A 6,120-nucleotide genomic window follows, 5' to 3' on the forward strand; every position below is an offset into this window, starting at 1 on the left:
GAAAGTTCCCTATTGACATTCAAACGTATCTTGCAATCCCTAAACCCCATTTAGTAGAGCCACGCACAACAGCAGAAGACTGGTGCCACCAGTCCTGAAGCCAGTTATCTCTTTTCAGGGAGCGCAGGACTGGGTATTAAGTGATGAAGCAGTCAGTCTTTGCTAGTGAGACCTAGCTAATCCCAAATTCATTCCCAGACATGCCAGTTCCAGTTTTTTGGCAGAGAATGGCACTTCATTTTCTGAGTTCCCACATCATGGCATCAATAATTTCAGAGTTGCATGCACCCATAATCCATCATTGAGAGTTTCTTCCTCAGCTCTGCACCCCACTGAAATACAGATGAGATCTCCACCTCTGAGCCATGAGTTGGCTCAGGCCACCTGCACAGGCTGTCTTATCTGAGTCTTCTGAAAACCCATTCACTGGATTAGGAAGGGGCCACAGAATCAGTTCACTCACATAGGTGACAATCCCCAGGGGTTTACTCCCTCTCATGTTAGGCATTGTGTTGCCAGTAATGTTAAAGGCCAGCTGGCAGAAAGTGCCAACAAGAGATGCAAATTCATTACGATGTCTTTCCAAAAGTCTGTCTCATGGTATGAACTTCACCTGAGTTCAGGAGTTAGTTGGAGAAATCATCAGATCTGCAGAATAACCATGGACTTGTTCCTATTTCTGCTGATAATCATAGGTAGGGAGGGCGGGGGATTGGGTGTCGCTGGTACATGACTAGATGTAATATAAGACATCAGCTGGACGCATAGCTATGTAATCCTCATTGCTAGAGTTGGCGCCCAAGTAGCATTTCTGAGGTTACAGGTAAAAAAACAGGGAGACTGAACTGAAGTAGTTATATTGTTCTGCTGTCATATGAGTTGTTTTTGTATAAGTCCAGTATTTGTAAAGCGCAAACAATTACCCAAGGGTGTCAAGGCACTGTGGGCCGTGTGGAAGATTAAGCAAGCTATTGCCCAGAGTCACATGGTGCTGGGCTGATCTGCCGCCAGTGCCGGGGATCGAACTGTGAACCCCCAGATTCCAGAGTCAGCTGCCCTGGCCACTGTGCCACACCTCTTCCCTTTTAAAAAAGACTGCTCGGTACTGTTGTTGGTGTGCTCAGTGTCTGTATGCTTGTGGAGTGGAGTTTACCCTCTCACCTTAAGCAGTAGAGCCCACAGCCGGATTTCATTCAAATCCTTTCCCCTGGTTGTATTGGTCCTCACAAGAGCGCGAATGAATTACTAACGTGGCAAATATACCAGATTGCTCTTCACAGCTAATGTTGGCCAGCAACTGCGTGCACGTCCCTGCAGGATGTTAGTAGCTGCACCATGGATCCAGATGTCCAACTGCTCACGTGTAGGAAACGTCATGTGTTCGCAATGAGTGGAGAAGCCCTGTGCTAACCAGTGGAAGCAATGTTTTATGGTATTTCAATTGAAGTAGTCTTAATACATTGAATTCCACCTGCAATTAAATGCATTGAAGAAACTGTGATTTCAAGTGGGGACACACTGTTAGTAAGAGGGTTTACTGTAACAAATGCTAATGGTAGTTTTTTGTTTTTTTTCCGCTCTCTCTGACCAGCTTAGAACAGCAATGGCCTCCTCACAGTGAGTAGCTGCAGTGACAGTATGCGCTGGAGTGCGCTGTCTTCCAAGCAAATCCAAGGTGTAAATGGAGCCTACCTCAAAGGATGTAACTGTAACGTAAGTGTGCTCTGGGTCATGGGTCCTAACCAGGCTACAAAATAAGTAGCATAGCATAATGGAGTCTTACCCGAGAAGGGACCAGGGGACAAAAAGTGAATAGCAAAAGGAATATGGAGGGGGAACAGAACACCTGGATTGAGAGCTAATCAGGGAAAGAGAATGGACTAGGAGGACAAGATCTGGGACACTCGAGAGAATGTTCTGAATAAAATGCATATCTCTTTACCACAATTTTTCGAATATCAATAGGGTGGTTCTCTTCCCTTGACCAAAACAATTTTCCTATAGGATCTTTTAATATTTTAATCATTGCTGGAATCTGGCTCTGGATCCATTTTAGTCAGCTGAATTTGTCTGCACTTTACAGAATATCCCTAAGAGTATATACAAGAGGAGTCAAGTATCTATATGGTTTCCAGAGGATACTGTAATACTTGGACAATCTCACAGTAATACCTCATGCAGCTTTAGTAGAGGAAAGCAAAGCTTTGATGTCTGTATGAATAATATTCCTGCAATATCTTAATCACCACAGAACTCTGTGTCATAATCACAACTGTGTGCCTCTTTGTCCAATATTTACACTTGGGAGTAAATTACGGCTGCAAAAAACTCCATAGAGGAAATAATATTCGTGATGGGAGGTACCTGTTGTTTGCAGCACATTTACACCTGGGAGTAAAAAATGACAACTTTTGCATCCATTGGATATATAAACACTGCCTCACAGTGCTTTCCACCAGTAGGTATCACAATGAAAATCTAGTGGGTAACTGCCCAGGAAGACACAGGAAAGAATGGAATTAATGCTCATCTCCAAGTGAGAATACATGCAAAAATGGGCTAGAGCTTTTCAACAATTGTTCATAGCTGTACATGATCTCCTGGCACTCTGAAAATGAATCACATTATTTCAGAGCCAGAACTCCATTGCACTTGTCTTAGTTTTTGAACTTAATTAGCTCTTTTTTTCAGGTGGATTATTAGGTAAATTATCTCAACAGTCATGTCTTGATACCTTTATTTGTGGGCACTTGTACTAAATATCAGCTCCTGCTCTTTTGATCACCTCATTTTGTAGAGTGAAGACACATTTTGTTACATGTTCTAATGAGACAAAAGATTTATTTTTTAATATTCTAATTAAAGCCAACTTTGGTATTAACTATGCTTGAAGTTTTTTCTTCAATCTGCTATAAAGTACATTTTAAAATCTGAACACTGCTGGTGGCTACTTTTGTGCTTGTTTGGTGACCAGGCTTTTGTTTTTTATATCTTCAACAGATCGTGATATGCAATTCGCAACCCTGCACACCAGCACCAAAGACATGCATACTTGAACGGTATGAAGGCGGCGATGCTGAGAACCAGATAAAGAACCAGGTCTGCGTCCCGAAGACCAGTGCTGAATGCGTATGGAAGGATATTGAATAGGAAGCTGACCAAAGAAGCCATCTCGATGTTCAACAACCCATAGATGGTTGAAGCCCTTTTACACCATCCCTCTTGTAGATGACTAATAGTCAGGAAAAAAAGCAGAGCTCTTACATCTGAGCAAAGTAGTCACTAGAAATTGGACAAAATACTCTTCAGGAAGCCCTAAGTAATATACCTTTGTACTTTGCAGATTGTTTGCTACTTTTCTGATCCTTGAAGGACCTGCACACATTTACTGTCCACAGTTCACATTGCATGTTACCACAGTCTCACTTTTTATCTATGTATCTTGTTCCATAAAGCACTTTGGGGCCTGGTCGACACTCCATAAATGCTCCAGTAAAATAAAACAGTCTTTTGGAACCAACACAAGAGTCACTCGTTATAATTAATCAACATAGGACTGATGAGCCTCATTTAGAGTTTGGCAAACAGGATAGACCGACACAAAGGTAGTGGACTACCCTGTGTGCCAAACCGACGGTCCGCCCACTCTACTTAGAGTCAGGTGGACCGTCATGTTTCCATCAGTGGAGCCCTTACTGGCTCTGCTAGCGGAAAACTTACACGGGGGCCCATATAAACATGCTGCCTATTTTGAGCAGGTGTTCTAAGGTATTCTTGTTCTGTTCCGGACTGTCAAGAAAAGCCTAGTGGTCTCAAACAGAAAAATGGAAATTTGACTTCACACCCTGGGAAAAAACGTCCAGGATATAACGGTCATTACAGGTTTTTATTAATTTACATATTTTTGTTTTAATAGAAGTCTGGATGAAACTTGATGGCTAACCTCTAAATCTGTCAGGGTGGGAGAGGCTATAACATTTGCCCCCCTGTCAGATGGCAAACAGCCTGCCATATCTCTATTAAGAACCTAACAGCCACATGCACTAAGGCTTTCTCCTATAGGCACAGAGCAGGTGAAACCCATTCATGCATCTGACTCTGAGTCTTTTGCATAGTCCATTGTCTTGGTTATTTTTTGCCAAACTGAATTGCCCTTTTACAATGAGTTCATGTGTGATAATATAATAACTCTACAGCAATTGAAAGAGCAAGAAATATGAAGGTGCTCATTCCCTGCTCAGCCTCAAGCACTCCATTGTAACAGCATATGCCAATATTTAGGCTTGTGCGGCCATACACAGTACCCCATTAAAGCAAAGGAAGGTTTCATAATACCTAAATTAATTTAAGAGACAGTTCAGTTCATTTTAAACCAGAGGCAGGATACTCTCCTGGCCAACAGCGCTCTCTACAAATCTACATAACAAAACAAACCAATACATCCATGTGAGAAATTGGGGCAGTGGTTAAGTTAGGTGTTAACCCTGATTAAGCGTCAGGCACAATCATTGTCAAGGTGAACCACAAAGGTCTCTAAATTGACCTGTGCCTAACCCTTTGGTAGCTTGGCAAAAAAGCAATGAGGCTTAACTGGGAGGCAATGTGTAGAGCATTACACAAGAAAAATCCCACATCCATTTAGAAAAACTGAGTGAATTAAAAACAATAATTTAAACAAAATGACAAAACTCTATTTGGCAGAACCACACTTATGAGTTTTTAAAGTTTAAGGTAAAAAACTAGAACCTAAAAGATCAAAGCACCAATTGGAGACATCTTGTTGAATGAGAGCGGGTCAAAGTCGAAAAATAGGGTGTACCGCGATGGAGCTTCTGTTGGATACAAGAAGTGGCTTTGGCCAAGTCGGTGCTTACATTTAGACTTGGAAGAAATTTGATGAAAAATGGTCTGAGAAGGTAAAGTTCAGGAGGGCAAGGTTGCAGGTATTGTCTGAGAAGAGAGTGTCATTGTCGGGGTGCTGTTGAGCGATATCACAATGAAGATTTCATCGATTGGACTTAGTCACTTTTTTGGAAGTCAAAATCTCCAGCGGGATAAGACTGGATGCTGTAGCTGATGAAAGTTCCATCAGGCCGGATCACCTTTTAGTGAAGGTCCACTTAACAGGACTTGCTGCAAGGAGAAGAATTACGTGGGACCTGCGGCAAAGTCAGGCAGACGGGCTATGTATCTTGGGTGGATAGATAAACAGGATGGTTTTGACTTCCTCTTGGATTTTCAAAGCAGTTTTTAGCCTAAATATTTTAAGTCCCAAGTTTTGGTTTTTGGCTGTCTGACCCAGGATTGGGCACCACTTGGAGACACTCAGGCTGGGTCCAAGTGCTGGCTTAGATGGTTATGGCCTTTTCTTTCACCAAGGCTCTGATTAGGAGGCCAGCCAACTAGCCCTTGGAGTCGCTCTGGCAGTCTTGGGTTCAAGTGGTGAAACAGGAATCAAAGAGCGGGCCATGCCACCGGGGGCTCAAGACAGACTCCAGGCAGCAAAACAGTCCTTCCTGGTGCAGCAAAGCAGTCTTGTGGAGTACACAGCAGGCCACAGCAGCAGGCAGGTGGTCCTCTGACAGCCCTTCTACAGGTCCAGAAAATTAACTAAATTTTGAGTCTAAGTACCCTTTTTTATACCTGGAGCCTTGTTTGAAATAGAAGAAGTTTCAAGAGATTTCTCTTTTAAGTTTTAGTTGTTTCCTGCCTCCAAAGCTCTGGCTCTAAAGTATCTTCATGAACAATGCAGTGATGACAAATCCTTTGTGTGAAGGAAGAGCACAGCCAGTTCAGTTGCAAGTGAGTCTGCGCAGTTCTGCCCCCTCTTTCTGACAGTTGACGGCCCATCCATGCAAACACAATCTCTCTATTGTGTGGCTGTCTGGGAGGAATAAACAGTCAAACTGCCAACTGCACCTGGTCATGTGACCTAGAAACAGCATCAAATATTTAGGGAAGGAAATGCCAACTTTCTAAGTTTGGCCTGGACTGGGTCTCCTGCTCTCCATGTCACTTGAGTCAAGCTAGCCGGGCTGATGAGGGGTGATGCCCTGAAACCGGTCCCAGGATGCTTGTTTCCAGTCCAGGGAGGACCTGAGCTGGTTGTTTGGGCTGGAC

General features: G+C 43.2%; 1 pseudogene across 1 annotated transcript in view; it reads left to right on the forward strand.

The window, feature by feature from the left end:
- Positions 1-3,612, forward strand: part of LOC146796834 (metalloproteinase inhibitor 1-like) — a 38,696-nt pseudogene extending 35,084 nt beyond the window's left edge. Inside the window, exons 4-5 of the transcript XR_014969958.1 lie at positions 1,592-1,713; positions 3,001-3,612. The product of XR_014969958.1 is annotated as a metalloproteinase inhibitor 1-like (transcript). The remainder of the gene's footprint in view (positions 1-1,591; positions 1,714-3,000) is intronic.
- Positions 3,613-6,120: the final 2,508 nt, after the last annotated feature.

This window comes from Triturus cristatus, chromosome 10, assembly GCF_964204655.1.
Source record: "Triturus cristatus chromosome 10, aTriCri1.1, whole genome shotgun sequence".
Classification (NCBI taxonomy): Eukaryota; Metazoa; Chordata; class Amphibia; order Caudata; family Salamandridae; genus Triturus; species Triturus cristatus.